The 18400-nt window shown below is 35.6% G+C and overlaps 1 protein-coding gene across 7 annotated transcripts in view; it reads left to right on the forward strand.

Moving 5' to 3' along the window:
• PRR16 (proline rich 16) overlaps positions 1 to 18400 on the forward strand; it is a 328082-nt gene that overhangs the window by 65846 nt on the left and 243836 nt on the right. Inside the window, exons 1-2 of one of the 7 annotated variants that reach the window (XM_017877057.1) lie at positions 1198 to 1219; positions 4667 to 4722. The exons of 5 other annotated variants lie outside the window; for them this stretch is intronic. The gene's annotated coding sequence lies outside the window, so the exon portion shown is untranslated. Of the gene's footprint in view, positions 1 to 1197; positions 1220 to 1840; positions 1891 to 4666; positions 4723 to 18400 lie in introns of those variants that run through there. One more of the 7 variants, XM_017877056.1, reaches the window with a different exon arrangement.

Genomic DNA, 18400 nt, shown 5'->3' on the forward strand with positions numbered 1-18400 from the left:
TATATATATATATATATATATTTGTATTTTACTACACACACTGTATGTAAAACAGTTAGCACAATTCTTTCCCAGAGTAAGCCCTCAGTATACATGAATGTCAATAATTCTCTGCTTGCCCGATCTTTTTCTTCTGACTTCTCCTCTCTTTTTTTTTTGTCCATTATTCACTTTCTTTCATTATATCTCTGTGTACTTTTTGTTTTGTAGTTCCCCATATTGCCTCTTAATTTATTTTTTGTTTGCTTCATTGTTTTCCTTTAAATACTTCTGCTTTTCTTAAGCAGTTAAAAAATAAGATTAAGTGTGAGAGACTAGCGTGAAACTGTGCTAGAATAACTCGATGGTCATAAAGCAGCATATTGTTAAAACAGCATATTTGAGCAGCATTTGATTCTGGATGAGGTGAGGTGTAGGAGATATTGGGGAGACGGGTAAGAGAAAGGGATGGTAGGGTGAAATTAGTTCAAAGGAGAAAGATAAAGGTTATTTAAGGGATGGGAAAGAGACTGCCTGGCATCACTCAGGGTGGAAGTTTCTGTTTTCCCATCTAAGCCAGGCAGCTTAAGACAATCCCTGCTACCAAAATAGTAGAAGGATTTAGCATGAGGCTTTATTAGAGTAAGACAGAATTTTACAATTTTACATATGTCATTTCATGAAGTGCATACCTTAGTGCAACAAAAGTTAGAACTAGATATATAATTGGTAAAAATAATTGAAATATAAAAGATATGCACTGGCAGCCTCTTTCTGCCAGATCAAACATTCTCATTGCTTAGCTTAACTTTCTCTGTATTCAAATTGTACTGGCTCAGAAAACTAGGTAGTTTAAAAACCCAGACTACAAGTTGTCTGTTCCCATGCATAGGAAGGAAAACTGTCCACCATGAACTTTTGTAGAATATAACATTTTTTTCCTCTTTAGTGGTGGTAGTTTGATGGCAAATGACTTAAATTATCCTTTTGTTTTACCATGGATAGAGTTGTTTGGGGAGTGTAGCTCAGATCTATAACAGGATCGTTTGGGGGAGCTTGCTGGCTTCTTCCACGCCCTGCAAAGCCCCAGACAGCCAGGGGTCATTGTGACCTAAATGCAGGATGCACTGTAGTGAGATACAGCATGCCTGGTATCCAGCTTTTCATCCATAATGCCAGTCACTCCCAAATAAGGGGAACCAATCAATTGATTCATGCATTCTCTAGCAGGTCATTCCAGGTAAGCTACATTTGAGGTGTTTTCCTGTATGAAGTTAGTTGAATCTTTTGATTTCCACCTTCGTGTTTGTATCTTCATTTATTTAGGTGGCTTCGTTTTTGATGTTTTGCCACTGTCACTGTCTAAATGATACTTCAGAACTCCCTAGATTGGCATGCATTTGGTAGAGAAGAACACAAGCAAAATCACAGAAAAGGAATATCTCCTAAGCAGAATGATAAATTATAAATATTTAATTTGTACACATATATTTAAATATGTAAATATGCTACAAAGCATAATTAATTTATTGACATAACTGCTGAGCTATTGTACAGTAAGTTGATGAGATAGTGATACAAATGTTGTTAATTAGCATGTAATACATTGAAGACAACCATATCCAACTTGTTAATAGTTAATTGGAGAGCTAATTATAAAGAAGCTCCATTAGAAATTCCTTTTTTGGGTATGTTCGGGCTCTCTTCTCATATTATGAAAAAGTTAGCATGAGTTGCATTTTTTATCAACAAAGAAAATGAAAATAAAATTTATATGGTGATTGTACAATATGTTCTCAAAATCATAAAAGCCAATGGGTTGTGATCCGGAGAAACTAATGTTGCCCAATTCCTTTCTTAGGCAAGATTACACAGAAATATCATGATGCTTATCCAGCCATGCCATTTTAGGTAAAGATATTATACAAGTGTTTGGAAAAATTTTCTGTATTTATTACTTATATATAGTTTCTTTAGGAAAACTATAATTCCTTTGAAGGATATTAAGATAATTTTTCTCCTTGAATTTACATAGTAGACTTTAAAATTCTTTAAGTTTGTGGGNTTAATAATTTCATTTTTCTGGTTTTGAGAATTTTCCAAATGCAAACCATTGTTCCTTAAAGTGGTTAAAAGTTTTATAATGTACAATATTGCACTGAAGAATCTTAGAAGAAATTTAAAATATTCAGTTTTCTCTTTCAAGAATATTAACTTTATTTTTTATTATGAAGCCTACAGGATTTTATTGGAAATTTTATTTTTTTAAGAATTAACTTTTAATTGTATAGGAATTTTTAGGAAAAAAATCCACATACTAGAGAAATGACAAAGAAGCAAAAAACTATCCCAAAAGCCATTTACCCCCAAAAAGTAATTAGTAACATTCTGTAAATGTCATTACAGAAACTTTCCTCTATACAAATAAAATGAATAGAATGAGTGGACCTGGGTAATGTCTCTTTAACTTTTAGTACTTCTGAGCCGTTCTGGCTCAGAGCAGCTGTTTCCCTGAAGTCACAGGCAGATTATTGCTTCCCTGCTTTTTCATCCCCGCTTCACCTCTGGCTGTTTCCACCTTGGGGGTCTATGGCAACTTCACCCTAGATGTCAGATAGAAGATAATAGGATAGTTTACACTATAATCCATTGTTCCTGCCCTTTTGGAGTGATCTAGATTTCTGTGGAGAAATTTTCATGTGTTTTCTCTTCGTCCGCTGAATACATCCTCAAGGAGTCAAATTTAGTAATTTCAAATCAACCTAATCTTCCACATGAAGTATTTATTGGGTGTCTATTATGTGTTAGGCATTGTTGTAGGGACTTGGAGATACATCAGTAAATTAAGCAGACAACGATTCTTGCTCTGTTGGAGTTTAAAATTTAAAAGGGGAGATGGACATTAAACAATAACCATAATAAATCAGTAAATTATATAGCATTTTAGAAAGTGATAACTACTGTGAAAAAAGAAAGGTGGACTGACATGAAGGGGATTTGAGTGCTAGCAGGGGTAGGGATAAGTGCTATTTTCAGTAGAATAATTGTGGAAAAGGTGATACTTGAACAAAGATTTTAAGGCCAGGGAGTTGGTCACGTGACTGTCTTTGGGAAAAACATTCTATCCAGTAAAACCACCAGGGAAAAGTTTCCAAAGCAAGACCATGCCTGATATATTCAAGGAAGCTTGTGTGGCTGGAACGGAGGGAGCAAGGGAAGGGCACTAGGAGATGAAAACAAAAAGGCAGCAAGAGTCTGTCCACTGACTGTTGCAGTCCGTGCAAAACTTTAACTTTTCGCCCGGGCACAGTGGCTCACGCCTTTAATCCCAGCACTTTGGGAGGCCGAGGCAGGCGGATCACAAGGTCAGGAAATCAGACCATCTTGGCTAACACGATGAAACCTCATCTCTACTAAAAATACAAAAACTTAGCGAGGCGTGGTGGCGGGCGCCTGTAGTCCCAGCTACTCGGGAGGCTGAGGCAGGAGAATGGCGTGAACCCGGGAGGCGGAGCTTGCAGTGAGCTGAGATCCGGCCACTGCACTCCAGCCTGGGCGACAGAGCGACACTCTGTCTCAAACAAAACAAAACAAAACAAAACAAAACAAAACAAAACCTTTAACTTTTCTCTGAGTTAAATAGGGGACTACTTCAGACTGTTAAGTAGAACAACACATGACCTGAATTACATTTTTAAAGATCATCCTAATATTTATGTTGAAAATAGCCTGCAGGATTGCAAGGACAGAAAGGGAGAAAATTACAAGGCTATTGAAATAATCTGGGATGAAAGATGACACAGCGGCTTGGAGCAGAAAGGCAACAGTGGAGGTAGTGAAAAGTGGCTGAGTGCCGGGTATGTGTTGAAGGTACAGCAAGGCTTCCTGAGAGATTGGAGTCCAAGGTGAATTCAAGTTTTGTGGCCTGAACATTTTCAGGTGCCTCCATTAAGATGGGGAAGGCTGCATGTGGGCATGGAGATTAATCAGGAGTTCAGGTTTTAACAGGGGGAGACTGAGTTGCTTATTAGACATCCAAATAGATATCTTGAATAAGCAATTGTATAAACAATTTAAGAGCTTGCAGCAGAGATCTGAAAGGGAGATATAAATTTGGTTGCCACTGGCAAACGGGTACTCTTTATTTAAAGCCATAAAACTAATGAGATCACTAAGAGAGATAGAGCAGAGAGTCAAAGATTGAGTCTGGAGCCTTCAGCATTAGGAGAATGAGTACCTGCCCCACACACATCTATTGGTTTTGAATATCTTAAAATATTATATTTTTCCTTTTATCTATTACATTCCAATATTCCTTCTTTGATTATATATATATATATATATATGGGATATAAATGTGCTATTCACAGCACCTAACAGAAATGCTCATGTTAGACTCAAGCCCAAATGTTTTACACTCTATTGCACTTAAAGTATCCTATGGTATCTTTTTTGTATATATCATTTTATAGATGGAATTATGAATCTATTTGTACTTAAAAATGTGTTATCTGTCACCTTATTTCTATCTCTGACCTTTTTCTTCTCTCCTTACACGCTCAACATAAGTCGGTCCATCATTTTGTTTTCAGTATATTTCTAAAGATTCAGTGAATTTCCAAAGATTATCTTAAAACGGATCTTTATAATGTAAAATCTTGCATGTCTGTTGCCTCTGTGTATTTAGATGTGACCCTCAACTGTCCAAGTTGGAGAGGAGAGAAATACAGTTTCTTAAGTCATGTAAGTATGCGTAATATAAAAAAATTTGCATGAAAGATTTTGATTTTATTGGTATTCAAAGTGTTTATTGTTTTAAAAATGACATTATAATGAACCAAATATTTTATCAGGACTTTGTGGGGCATAATTATTTTTAAACGTATGTATTGTGATGAGTAACATACATGCATCAAAATAATGTAATGAACCAGATTGTAAGGGATATGTAATTGAAATGATTATTTGAATTCACTTTACACATGTGTGTATGTATAAAAGCTTCTGTGAGGATGCTGTTGTCTGTTGCTTTGCTCCTGCCCTCAAAGTGATGAACAGCATTTCAGATTTTGGCAATAGTTTATTTACTGAGTATCATCATGAAAAGAGTAATATGTTTTGTAAGATATTTTTTAAAACTTTTAATTTGAAAGGTTTTAGTCACAGAGAATTTGTACAATTAGTAATTGGAATTCTTGTGTACCCAGATTCTTCAGATGTTAATATTTTACCAATTTATTCTGTCTTTCTTACTCTGCAATTGTTTTATCAAAACATTGGTAGTAATTTGTATACATGATGCCCCTTTAACTCTTAACTATGTTTGTGTACATTTTCAATAGAATAAGGACTTTCACTTACATATAACAAGAATACAGTTACCAAGATTAAGAAATTAACACTTCCTGGGTGCAGAGGTTTATGCCTGCAATCCCAGCACTTTGGGAGGCCAAAGCAGGAGGATCGCTTGAGCTCAGGAGTTCAAGACCAGCCTGGCCGACATGGTGAAATCATGTCTCTACTGAAAATACAAAAATTATCCAGATGTGGTGGCTCACTCTTGTAATCCTAGCTATTTGGGAGGCTGACGCATGGGAATTACTTGAGTCTGGGAGGTGGAGGTTGCAATGAGCCAAGATTGTGCCACTATACTCCAGACCGAGTGACAGAGTGAGATCCTGTCAAAAAAAGAAACAAACAAACAAACAAGCAAACAAACAAACAAAAACACTTGGTCAGGCACGATGGCTCACTCCTGTCATCCCAGCACTTTGGTAAGCTGAGGCGAGAGGATGTCTTGAGCCCAGGAGTTCAAGACCAGCCTGGGCAATACAGTGAAATCCCATCTCTATTTTAATAAAAGAAAAAAATTTAAAAAGAAATGAACACTTATACAATGCTATTATGTAGTCTATAGACCTTTGTCAAATTTCACCAATTATCTCATGTTTAGTCACTAACCACACATCATTTCTTTTCATTAAATGACAAACCTTGTTTATAAAATGTCACATCAACTAGTGCCGGTGTTTAGTTACAGAATTGTGATAGTTGGCATAGTTAGTTAGCAAATGACATTGTGTGTGTAACCTCTCTGTGATCAGCAGCGTGAGAGTTCTTACTGCTTGAATCTCCTTAGTAACCAATTGATTTAAATATTAGTGATGCACTGATTCCCATTTTGCTGGGAATCTAGCAATAGAATTCACAAGTAATTCATCTGTGGAAGCAGTAGTCATCTATAAACCTCAGCTGCAAAAATTTGTGCTGGTTGTGCATACCTCTTTTTTAGTGCTACAATATTGCACATATTTTCTATTATAATAAACTTTATAAAGTTACTTTATTTTTCCAGTTAAATATTTGATACTATCCAGTTCAAAGACTCCTACAGATGAAATGTCCCAAAATGTCTCCTCTTTTTTTATTAAAAAATTAAGTACACATATACATTAAATTTACACAAAACATATATGAATGAATGAAGAGAAAACATGTTCCTGAGAAAGGACGGCAGTTTTGTTATGTGGAAAAAGGTGTGGTATATGTTTATATTTTAGTGCATCTACCTCTGTCCTCATTGGTCACTGATGAATTAAGTCAGAATACTAGGATTACCTATTGTCTGCCTTTGATCCACTAATATAGTCCCCTTTTCTTTAAGATTTATTTCGATTAATGTTTTTAATCTGAGCAGTTAGCACTGTAATGTGATTGATAATTATTTGATTCAAATATAATTTTAAAAATATACATCGTGGAATAGTATGCAACCATAAAACAGAACAAGATCATGTCTTTTGCGGGAGCATGCGTAGAGCTGGAGGCTACTATCCTTAGCAGATTAGCACAGGAACAGAAAACCAAATACTGCATTTTCTCACTTATTAGCAGGAGCTAAATGGTGAAAACTCATAAACACAAAGAAGGGAACAATACGCTGGTGTCTACTTTAGGGTAGAGGGCGAGAGGAGGGAGAGGAGCAGAAAAAGTAACTACTGGGTCCTAGGCTTAATACCTGGGTCATAGAATAATCTGGACAACAAACCCTCAAGACATGAGTTTACCTATGTAACAAACCTGCACATGTACCCCTGAACCTAAAAAAAGAGTTAAAATGTTAACCATATAAAAATCCTAGAAGAACATTCATTTATGAATTAAATTTGAATGCATGGAAAATTACATGTATATTTAATTTGTTTTGCCAAATTAACTCTTAAAATAAATTTTCTATTATGTCTGGACATATATTTAGCACTTTTGGAAAAGGTGTTATTAACTAGACTATGGTATAGTGTTACATTTGCTTAATGTACCATGATATAAAATTCCTCAATTACTATAGTACACATGTTGCATACCAGGCAAAACTCGGTGGATCTCCAGCAAGTATGACACAAATGTTACCCATACTAGTATAAAAATATTTTATTCATTGTACTCGTGGTTATTGTATTGGAAGCTTCCCCACTCCCACCCCACACACACCAATTGCTATTAAGCAAAGTGAGTTTAATTTGGCCAAGCAAGATTACAGAATTACCTTGCCCATGACTGAAGTTAAAGTGCTATTAGTGGAACGGAAATAAAATTGGAGACAGCAAAAAATAAGTTGTTTTTAAACTTTTGAATAATTTTGTAGTCAGAGATGGTGACCCATATAACTTGGGATTTTTTATGTTATTTATAATGTAAGCATAATATTAAAAGATACTTGGAAATATACTTTCAAAAATACTTTCTGCTAAATAAAGAGATTAAGACTGAGTTGTCTATTCATTGATTTCATTTATGTTGAATACTTAATATTTAGAAAATACAAGCAAGTTATTATTGTTTCCACTTCAAATCTGAACAAGGTATTTCTACTATCCTCTTTCAAGCTACTGGTTTAGTTTAATTGATAAACATTCTGAGATTTTTAAGAGAAGCTCTTGAGAAAACATGGCATTTTCAGTTGTATTTCTATGAGTCAGGATTTGTCACTACTTTGCAGCCAAAATGGAATCCACACATAATTTTTCTATAGAAACAGCAGTCATCTATAAACCTCAGCTGCAAAATTTTGTTGTTAAAATACATGTAATTCAATTTATTGGATATATGTACTGCAATTTTGAACTTACAAACATTAATATATGCTATTAAAATGCCACTTTTAGTGGAGATTTAGGGGACCAAATAAAGGTTTCTGCTGTTAAAACAGTTTGATAACTGCTTGGTGGTTTGAATTTCTCAGAAATGAAAGAAGTACAGATCTATAGGGTGCTTTTATAAGCTGAAAGCATCTTCAGCATTTGCATTGATGTGTTGCAGTTGCAGATAAAAAAGAAGGTTGTCCTTGCTTCCCATACTTTCCTAAATGGTTCCAAATAATCCTGTTCCTTAAGGTATCAGTCATCTGAATTATCTCACTGGTGTCTTTCCCAGTAGTTACAGGTGGGCCTGGAGTCGGATGAGCACGTGCAGCCTGCTTAGGGCTACTGCTGGGAGAAAGTGTTGGCTGCTGACTAGCAATTGCATTGTGAGTTTGTTCCCTGGAGGAAGATTGCGAAAAAATGGGTGAAGTAAAATATAGAGAAAGAAAATTGGTATGAAGGAAAATGGCTAAGTTAGGAGCAGACGAGACCACTCCAAGGACAGAGAAGGTACCTGGGCTCCTGAGAAAACAGAAAGGAGTAGCTCAGTATGGCTCTTAGCATTTTGTGAAATTTCTCACAGGCAACTTTGAGGCCGTTTCTATGCCATAAAGAGAAAAACTGATGCAGGTTCTCATGAATATTTTCTTTTGAAGAATACTAGGTTGTTTGTTTGTTTGTTTGTTTGTTTGTTTGTTTTTGAGACGGAGTCTCGCTCTGTTGCCCAGGCTGGAGTGCAGTGGCCGGATCTCAGCTCACTGCAAGCTCTACCTCCGGGGTTTACGCCATTCTCCTGCCTCAGCCTCCCAAGTAGCTGGGACTACAGGCACCCGCCACCTCGCCCGGCTAATTTTTTTTTTTTTTTTTGTATTTTTTTTTAGTAGAGATGGGGTTTCACCGTGTTAGCCAGGATGGTCTCGATCTCCTGACCTCATGATCCGCCTGTCTCGGCCTCCCAAAGTGCCGGGATTACAGGCTTGAGCCAGCGCGCCCAGCCATAGGTTTTTAAAATCATGGTATTGGCAAAACAAAGTAATAGTAAATATTATTTTATAATATTTTCCTGGAAGATTAAAATATTTTAAATTAATATCAAATATTTAAAATAACAACAACAAAGAAACCAAAGCCAAGAAGCAATGCCCATTGGTATTCCAAAGGATTTTAATATAGATTTTATTCTGAAATTTACAGGAATACTATTAAATAATATTTGAATAGTCATCTAAGACTTTAGTGGATTTATGTGTTATCTTCAGGAAAAATTTTGCTATGGATGGGAAGAGGATGAATAATGGAAAACAATCTCTCGGGTGTTATACTGATTACCGGGTGACAAAATTATCTGTACACCAAACCCCTGAGACATGCAATTTCCCCATGTAACAGACCTCCACATGTGCCCCTTGAACCTGAAATAGAACTTGAAAAGAAAAAAAAAATTGCTGTCTTTGTCAGTAAAAAGGGTGTAGGAAGAGCATTTTGAGTCATGAGATTCTTGTATTATTCATTGGTTAATGAGTATCTAAATTATCAGTTGTGTATAATGTAATTGGATGTTGTGAAGAGCACGGTATGAATATTAAGTTTTTTTTTCTTTTTTCTTTTTTTTGGATGAGTAGTTAACATGTGTGATGGTAGAGATGACTGAGTAATTTTTAGAGCCTATTGTGTTTTATATTATAGGTTCTTGCTGTTTCAAAATCCCTTTTTGGTTGAAATTCATGCCTGGCACTTTTAAAGCCTGAGAGTACGGCTGCCTTCCAGAGGCTCATACCTGGGTAGAGCGTAGAACTTGCCATGTTCCGTGTTTATTTTGAAACTAATTTACTTTTGGTGAACCTAACAGGGCTTCTTATTTTGATGGCTCATTAGACAGAAAAGACAGCAGTAACAGTGTTTTATTTTATTTTACTTTGTTTTATTTTATTTATTTATTTTTTAAATTGAGTCAAGCACATTTGCACACTCTATTTTTTGTTCTTGGAGAGCCTGCCTTCAGACCAGGACACAAATTCTCAGCAGGGCCATTGCAGAGGCCCCTGAGGAACCTCTTATCTGTTTGCACACAGCAGCTAGATTGTACTTTTTTGAATTCAAATCTAAAAATGTCTCTTTCCTCCTTAACATGATTTTCAGGCTTGGTCTTGCTTTAATCAGAAAATTTGAGGTTTTTAGACACCATCCAGATTTCTGTCTCAAGTCCTTATAAGGTCCTGTGTGCCCTAGCCAGGCCTCTCTTACCAGATTCATTTTGCACCATGTGCCCCTAGGCAGTTAGTATTTTGGTCACATAGCCCTGTATACTGTCCCTTGAAAATATGATGTCCCTTCCTGTCCTGGACTTTAGATATGTGGTATCCTCTCTCCTTTGGTCTGTCCTAACCAACTCTTTCCCATCCTTAAAGACAACCCATTTATGCCTAGTGTTCCATTATTGGAACACTAAGTCTGTGAGAGTTATTTATATCCTACTGCTCAAGGTCATCACCAAGGTCTGATTGCAAAAATTCCAAAAATCACAACCTCAGGCATAAATGGGTTAAAGAACTCAGCCTCCTAGTGACCACAGAATAGACCAACACTCTCTTTTTGCTATCTCTTAGTATTATATACTGCTACTTTCTAACATGCGTCATATCACAACTGTTATTAAATTATTAATTTTGTGATTGGAACTTCATTTTCAGCCTGCCCAGACAGAATATAAGCTCTGTTTAGGCAACTGGAACAGTGCCATGAGCATGGGGATATGCAACAAATGCATTTAGATGTACACATACACACATATATGTATTTTATAAAGAGATTCTTTAGAGGTCTTATAATTGATTGCTTTAGTATTCGAGGCAGGACAGAGGTAATACAGACTAGATATATAACAGTAAATGACTGTTTTGTTGTGGTTGTTTGTTTTAGTTTTTTTTTTTTTTTTTTGGGGGGGGGGTATGGAGTCTCAGTCTGTCACCCAGGCTGGAGAGCAGTGGCGTGATCTCGGCTCACTGCAACCTCTGCCTCCGGGTTCAAGTGATTCTCCTGCTTCAGCCGTCTGAGTAGCTGGGATTACAGGTGCGTGCCACCACGCTCAGCTAATTTTTGTATTTTTCGTAGAGATGGGGTTTCACCATGTTGGCCAGGCTGGTCTCAAACTCCTGACCTCAGGTGATCCACCCACCTTAGCTCCCAAAGTGCTGGGATTATAGGCACGAGCCACCACGCTCAGCCAATGACTCTTTTTGAAAAGCCTGAAGGTTTCTGCTTCACTACTCTGCATCATTTCTAGTCACAAGGATGTGATTTTGTTCAATCTAGACCAATATGAACATTAAACTGCATTCTAATTTCAAGAACTAATGATAAGCATTTAAATAATATATTCAGCAGATTTGGGCTTTAAAATGATTGCTTAAGGGCATTTAAAAAATATATCTGTTTCCTAATATTTGGAGTCTTATACTTTCATTTCTGCCTTTTTTTTTTTTTTATAATAAAAGTTAGTCTCTGGAAAGAATTGTGGCTCTAGACATGGGAGTGTTCCTGCCGGTATAATTGGGGTCATACAACTTTCAGGGCTTAAATGGGCTTTGGGGAATAGATGTTTTCATCAGCCAAAAAGACATTTCCTCTAGGGTATCTTGGCCACGTCCTATTCTCATGATCATTTTTGAGTTATCAGGCAGAATTTTCCCCTTCCTTTCCTCTCTTTGTTTTTTAAATTTATAGTCTTGAGTATTCATTTTAGCCACAAATTAAAAAGTAACAATATATCTTCTTGATATTGCCTTGTTGAAACCAAATCATTGGCATTTCTTTTCCTTTAGGTGTTACAAAGAAACTGAAAGGGATACCACTTTATTAGCTAAAATTATTTTTGTGTGTGTTATATTTCTTAGGGGCACTGTAATTCAATTTTGCAGCCACTTCTGGGCCTTGTTAATGCCTGGAGTCAGCTTGTCGCAAGGTTTTGAGTGGTGATACTTATGCTGGAGTAGCTTTTGAAAAGTAAATTAATATTTTCTTCAAGATAAATATATAACTTCTGTTTTTACTTCTAACTGATACAGCCCTCTCATCTTTATTAATGGTTTCTCAGTATTTTTAAATAAACCTTTTATTTTGGAATAATTTTAGATTTACAAAAAAGTTGCAAAGATAGTACAGGGAGTACCTATATACTCTTCACCCTATATCACTATTAACATTTTCATTACATGATACACCTGTCAGAAATTAAGACATTAATGTGGATAAATTAATATTAACAAAACTCCAAACTTTATTTGGAATTTAACAGTTTTTCCACTAATAATCTTCTATTTCAGGACCAAAACCAAGATACCACCTTTCATTTAGTCTCCATCTTTTCAACATAAAAACAAAAACGGACAAAAAATGAGATAGAGATTAACCAAAAGATTGATTGATCCAAGGTGTTATGGTCTATGTCAGTAATGAGAAGAACCAGGATGGTATATCTTATATATATATATATCTTGAAGGCAGTGTCATCCCCTTCCAGTATTGTGTAGCTGTTACTGTAAATGTTCTTTGGAGATGGATAAGTTTTTGCTTATTCACATTTATTTGTCTTTCTTGTGAAGACACCTAAGATAGTGTTTATATTATTAGCAGTCATTATTTAAAGAATCAAGAATAGAGATAATACAATCATTAATGAGTGATTATTCAATGTGTGGTTTTAATGCAGTGTTTTTAACTATTAGGAAATAATTTGATGATTTTTGAAGATTTTAAGTTTTAGAATAGGTAAGAATAGAGCCTTTACTGAGGATTATTACATCTTTGTCCTTTTATAATAATTCATCTGATTCTAATAAGTATGGTATAACTTGTCTTTATTATAAATCCACAGGCTGAAGTATAGTCCCCTTACCTTTCAGATGCAGAGATTCAACTTGTAATTATCAAACTCTTAAGAAAATGGTTGACGTTTTTCTATATTTTAAAATACTTGCTTGGGAAATTTTTATAAAAGATGTCAAAAACTGATGAAAACTTGCTTAAAACTACTTAATAGGTGCTTAAGAAATATATTTAGGTACAAGAGTGTGGCGGTTGGTGAATATGTTGTGGGGTTATTTTTTCCTTAACTGATGCAGGAATTTTATGAGCCTGGTGTTGACTTTTATCTGAGGACTATTGTGTCAAGTTGTATTATGGACACACTTCTCATTTTAGTCATTTAGAAATCAGTCACTTATTTCTAGATATTGTTGTGTAACTGAGTTGTTCATACTTAAGAGTATACATTATGTAGTAATTAATCTATACCAATATATACCCCTTCAATTGAACATACACTTGGAAATTGTAGATAAATAAGGAAACTGATGTGAACAAAATATGATGTTGGAAAGAATAGAATAATGATTGCTAATATTTTATTTCTATCATCTATGTCCATATTACTGATAGATAATTTGTGTATAACCACATTACATTGGCTTTGTTATGCCTCAGCAATGATTTTGCTGCCTTTTATTTCTGAAAATTATTTAACTAAGGGCAGTTATGCATAATTTAAATGACATCAGGATGGTAGTGAGGAGAACTTCTAATGATGGAGCTATTACATTAACTCAGTGATCTCTGGTATTTTATTTGTTCTCTTTGAGTCTCAGTTGCCTCATCTGTGAAATGAAATGTTTAGACTAAAAACCTCTAAGAAGTGTGTTAGCTTTACAGATGGATGATTTTGTAGTTCTTTCTCTTTTTTTTTTTTTGAGATGGAGTTTCGCTCAGTCGCCCAGGCTGGAGTGCAGTGGCGTGATCTTGGCTCACTGCAAACTCCCGGGTTCGCGCCATTCTCCTGCCTCAGCCTCCCAAGTAGCTGGGACTACAGGCGCCTGCTGCCACGCCCGGCTAATTTTTTGCATTTTTAGTAGAGATGGGGTTTCACTGTGTTAGCCAGGATGGTCTCAATCTCCTGACCTCGTGATCCGCCCGTCTCGGCCGCCCAAAGTGCTGGGATAATTCTTCCTTTTTTTAATCTTGAGGAGTTGTTATTCAGTGTTTGGCTGGCTGTGGAGATAATCTAGGCCAAATCATGGATTTCTGTAATAACCCCTTGGTCTGTGCGATCATCATGGGAGCAGAGGTCTATACCAAATGTGACAAGTACAAATGCTTGAAGTTATCTGCTGGGTACAGAACTGAGTGAAAAAGGAAAACATAGGCCCCTGATGATCCAGAGAATCCATGCTGTTTCTAATGGTGCAGCTATTACTTAGCTGCTAGGGACTGTGGCCCAGAGGAGTGCCAGATCTTCTGACCTTTCAAAGGATACTACATAAAAGGCTGTTTATGTGAACTCTCACAATCTTCAAATGTTAGCACATAATTTTATTTAAAGAAATTCACTCTGTGGACTAAATTAAATATTCAGTATGCCGGAACCCATCCTTTGTATGCTAGTCTGTAATTTCTGTTCTATTTCAGTAGACTTCAAACATTTCTGCTCATTCCAACATTAAGCAATGCCTTTCTCATCAAAACCTAGTATACGCACACACATGTGTATGTGTATGCATGTGTATATATATACATCTATTTATATATGTGACATTAAAACTAAAATTTATACAATAATATGTATAATACAATTATGTTTTCTATTTTATTCTATATGACATTTTAAAATTCTGTTCTGTATATTTATATTTTATTTCTTGAAAAATGTAATCACGCTCACATTCATAAAGTCATTCATGATTTACCAATGGGTTGACTTATTTTTGTAGAGACGGGGTCTCACTATGTTGCCCAGGCTGGTTTTGAGACTAGGAGGCCTCAAGCTTGGCTTTCCAAAATACTGAGGTTACAGGTGTGAGCCACTACACGTGGTCAAGGGTTGACTTCTTGTTCATGACTCTTTTGAAAAATTTAGATGACAGCATTCTTGATACTTGAATATGATTTTCCCACATACAGATCAGAAATCTGAAATATCTCAGAAGTGATTTTCTCAGCTTGATATCTTAAGAAACATTCCCAAACCACTGTATATTGTGTGCTGATGATTTGAGGTTTCCTTGTAGCCCAAGTCATCAGTACACTGGGAAACAGTAGTGTCTCCAAGAAGACAAGACTGAGCACAGAAGTAGGAGAGAAGAATCAGAGATATGCTACTTAGGAAACTAAATTTGAACATCACATTTTTTCTTCTTTTTAATTGCCTACAGATGGCTTTTTTTTTTGTGCTTATTCACATGCAGAGCTGTGTCTATGAACATCCTTGTCTCTTCCAAATCTTTTAGTGTTTCTGGCAAATAAAATTAGATTTTGTTAGATAATAAATATAGGTGACATTATAGATTGGATTCTGTCCATTTGATTTATATTATTATTAGACAATTTATTTCAAATCAATCAATGTTCTCTACATAATGTCAAGTTCATCAGTAAAGTTTCTTTCAGCTTTCACATCTTGTAATTTTACAGTTGAAAACTCATGTATGGTGGTGGCTTTTATAACATCACAAAGAAGCCTGAAAAGTTCACCTTATACTTTTATTCTTCATATGAATAGGGCTTACATTTACTGATAAAATTATTATACATATATAAAAATAAGCACTAAATAAGACATTTAGTGCTTTATGAATTAAACTCTTTTGAAAATGTTGCATGGTGTATGTTATACTTTTATAGATATCTGTGGAGAAATATCCTAAAACCATATATTTTGTTAATGAGTTATTGAATATTAATGCCGTATTACACTGCTCTTGGTGAATCATTTGTATTGTTACAAATAAGATTTTAAAAATTTGGGTAGCCTTAGATTTGATCTTTTTTTTTTAAGACTTTCTTTAAAACACATTTGATCCCCAATTCCCAAACTTAACTTGAAGGAATATGTCATTCTTCAACAGATTGAAAAGTAGGCTGTGTTCTTGCCAATTTGTTATTAGATAATTTAAAATACACCCAGAGTCTCTATTTTGTACTGATTTTGAGAGCATGGTTAGGTGATGATATGGCTTTCTGCTATTAAGGTTGATATGGACCAGCGTTTGTTGAGTACTCACCATGAAAATTGGTTTTCATACATTATTCATGTTGAGACCACTCGCATAGAGTATTTTTATCACTTTCATTTTACTAGTAAGGAAGCTGGAGTTAATAACAGTGTTGCAATGTTAGTGGCAGAGTCCATGTTCTTAACTATCATGTTGCTCTATATCCATATTTAGTGTAATAAAGATCTACTCACAATCTGCTGATAATTACATCACCACACTTCTTAGAATATAGTGGGAATGGTTATATACATAAGCATGGTTAATATTCATTCAATACACAATGGTAAAGATGTACCTGTTGGATTATGAAAATGCTGCAAATTTTTTTATAAATCAAAATTAGTTGTTGCTCCATACTGCTCCCTCCCTACCACTCAAAGTCTCTCCCCAGTACCTCAACAGGTCTTCCATGATTAAAAACTAGAAGATTCTTGATTGCATGGTATTAGTAGGAACTAACCACAGCATGCCCCTGTGCTCAGACCCAGGTTGTTTCTGAATGGCTGGTTTGGTCAATTGATTGCTACATAGTTTGAAATCATCCTTGCATGTCAGTGTTTAACTTGAGGAGACAGGTATGCTTTGTCAACTAACACTGCTTCATCTGCTGAAGTGAAAGCACACAGAGTGAAGATGAACAAGGATTCAGCTAGATAATTTTTCTCTGGTCTTAGGAGAATTAAGAGTGAACATGGAAATTCAGTCATCTCAATGAAGGTGATGCAGGGCAGTCAAGCCCCCAAACTGGGTCTTAACCTGGAAGGGTTCTTGACTTCACCCAGAAAAGACCTCAGGGTGGCCCACTGGTAAAAGAAAGCTATTTAATTATTAAGTCTTCAGTAGAAGTATTTCTCCTTGCATAGCAGCACTAACCCGTAGGCCATGTCTCCAGAGTGGCAGTATATGGGCTATTGGCTAGTTATATTGATACCCACTCTTAGTTACATGCAAATTAAGAGAGAGGTCATTTAGAACTTTCTAGAAAAGAGAAGTGGAGTTTCTGGAACTATAAAAGGTAAATTTTGAGTTGTTGCTATGGTGCATTGCCATGGGATTTGTAAATTGTCATGGTGCTGGTGGAAGGTGGGAGTGTCTTCATGATAATGAGCAGTTAGGGCAACTAGAGGTTGCTTTTGTCACCACCTCCAGGCTTCAGCTGGCTGCTTCATTGACCAGATCCTACTCCAATTAGCATGCTCAGAACCAGAAAAAAAGTACTGCCTATCTCCTACCTCAGGCAGGCCTTGATGAATTCTAAAGAGCTCAAACCATTATCCATTTCCAAGGCTGGCAAAATACTCCCAGAGTCTTAAATCCTTTGTTCCTAAGAAAGTACTTTAAAAATGGGTGGGTGGCAATATGTAAATTCTTGGTATATAATCTTGGTTTCCAAGTGAGACAGGAAACAAGGATACTTCACTAAATGCCATCCACTCATGGACTACTTAAGAAGGTTGAGTATCTCTAAACTTAGAGACTCTGTTTACTTTTACATGTGTTTCTTCTCTTGGAAGGCAGATTATCCTCGTTTCGATGCATTTTCATTTTTTTTTTAAACAATAGTAGCTATTATCTTTTGGCATTATCTACAAGAACATAATTGATAACAACAAGGTTGTGTTTTGTTATCTGCCACAGGATGTTAAAAGAATAGAATGTCAGTCACTGAAGTGAGCAAAGTACTTACTTAGTTGAAAGTATTTAAAAAATTCTACAGCAAGTATTAAGTCCTTTCTGTACTATGAGACTTGTAAACATTCAAAGGAATGTGAAGATCTCTGAGTCTATATGGGTATAATATATACTTATTTCTTCAGGAATTGATTAAAATGCACAACGAATTTATCAATTTTTATAAAAGAATGCACCCATACAGGCAGTAGATGAGACATGTTATTCAATTTTCATAGGAGTTTAGCAATGTGAATAAACTGCCAGGTAATGAGAATAAAAATACCAAACTTTTTGATGAATAACCATGATAAATTATAGATTTAGGTTGAGTTTCCTCAGCCTCTGTTTGCTGGTAATGACAGTGTTAAGTCTAAAGAGATACTGAGGACAGGAGAAACTGTTTTTCAAGTAAAGAACCTTGATTTTAGAAAAAAACACAAAAATGTATGTCCCCATTTTCAAATACTGTAGATAGATCAGACATGATTTCCATAACCATTTACTTTGTTTCCTAAACTGTACCTACTTCGCAGTAAGCAACTGTAAATATATTCACTTCCT

Source organism: Rhinopithecus bieti, unplaced genomic scaffold, assembly GCF_001698545.2.
Source record: "Rhinopithecus bieti isolate Rb0 unplaced genomic scaffold, ASM169854v2 scaffold_10379, whole genome shotgun sequence".
Classification (NCBI taxonomy): Eukaryota; Metazoa; Chordata; class Mammalia; order Primates; family Cercopithecidae; genus Rhinopithecus; species Rhinopithecus bieti.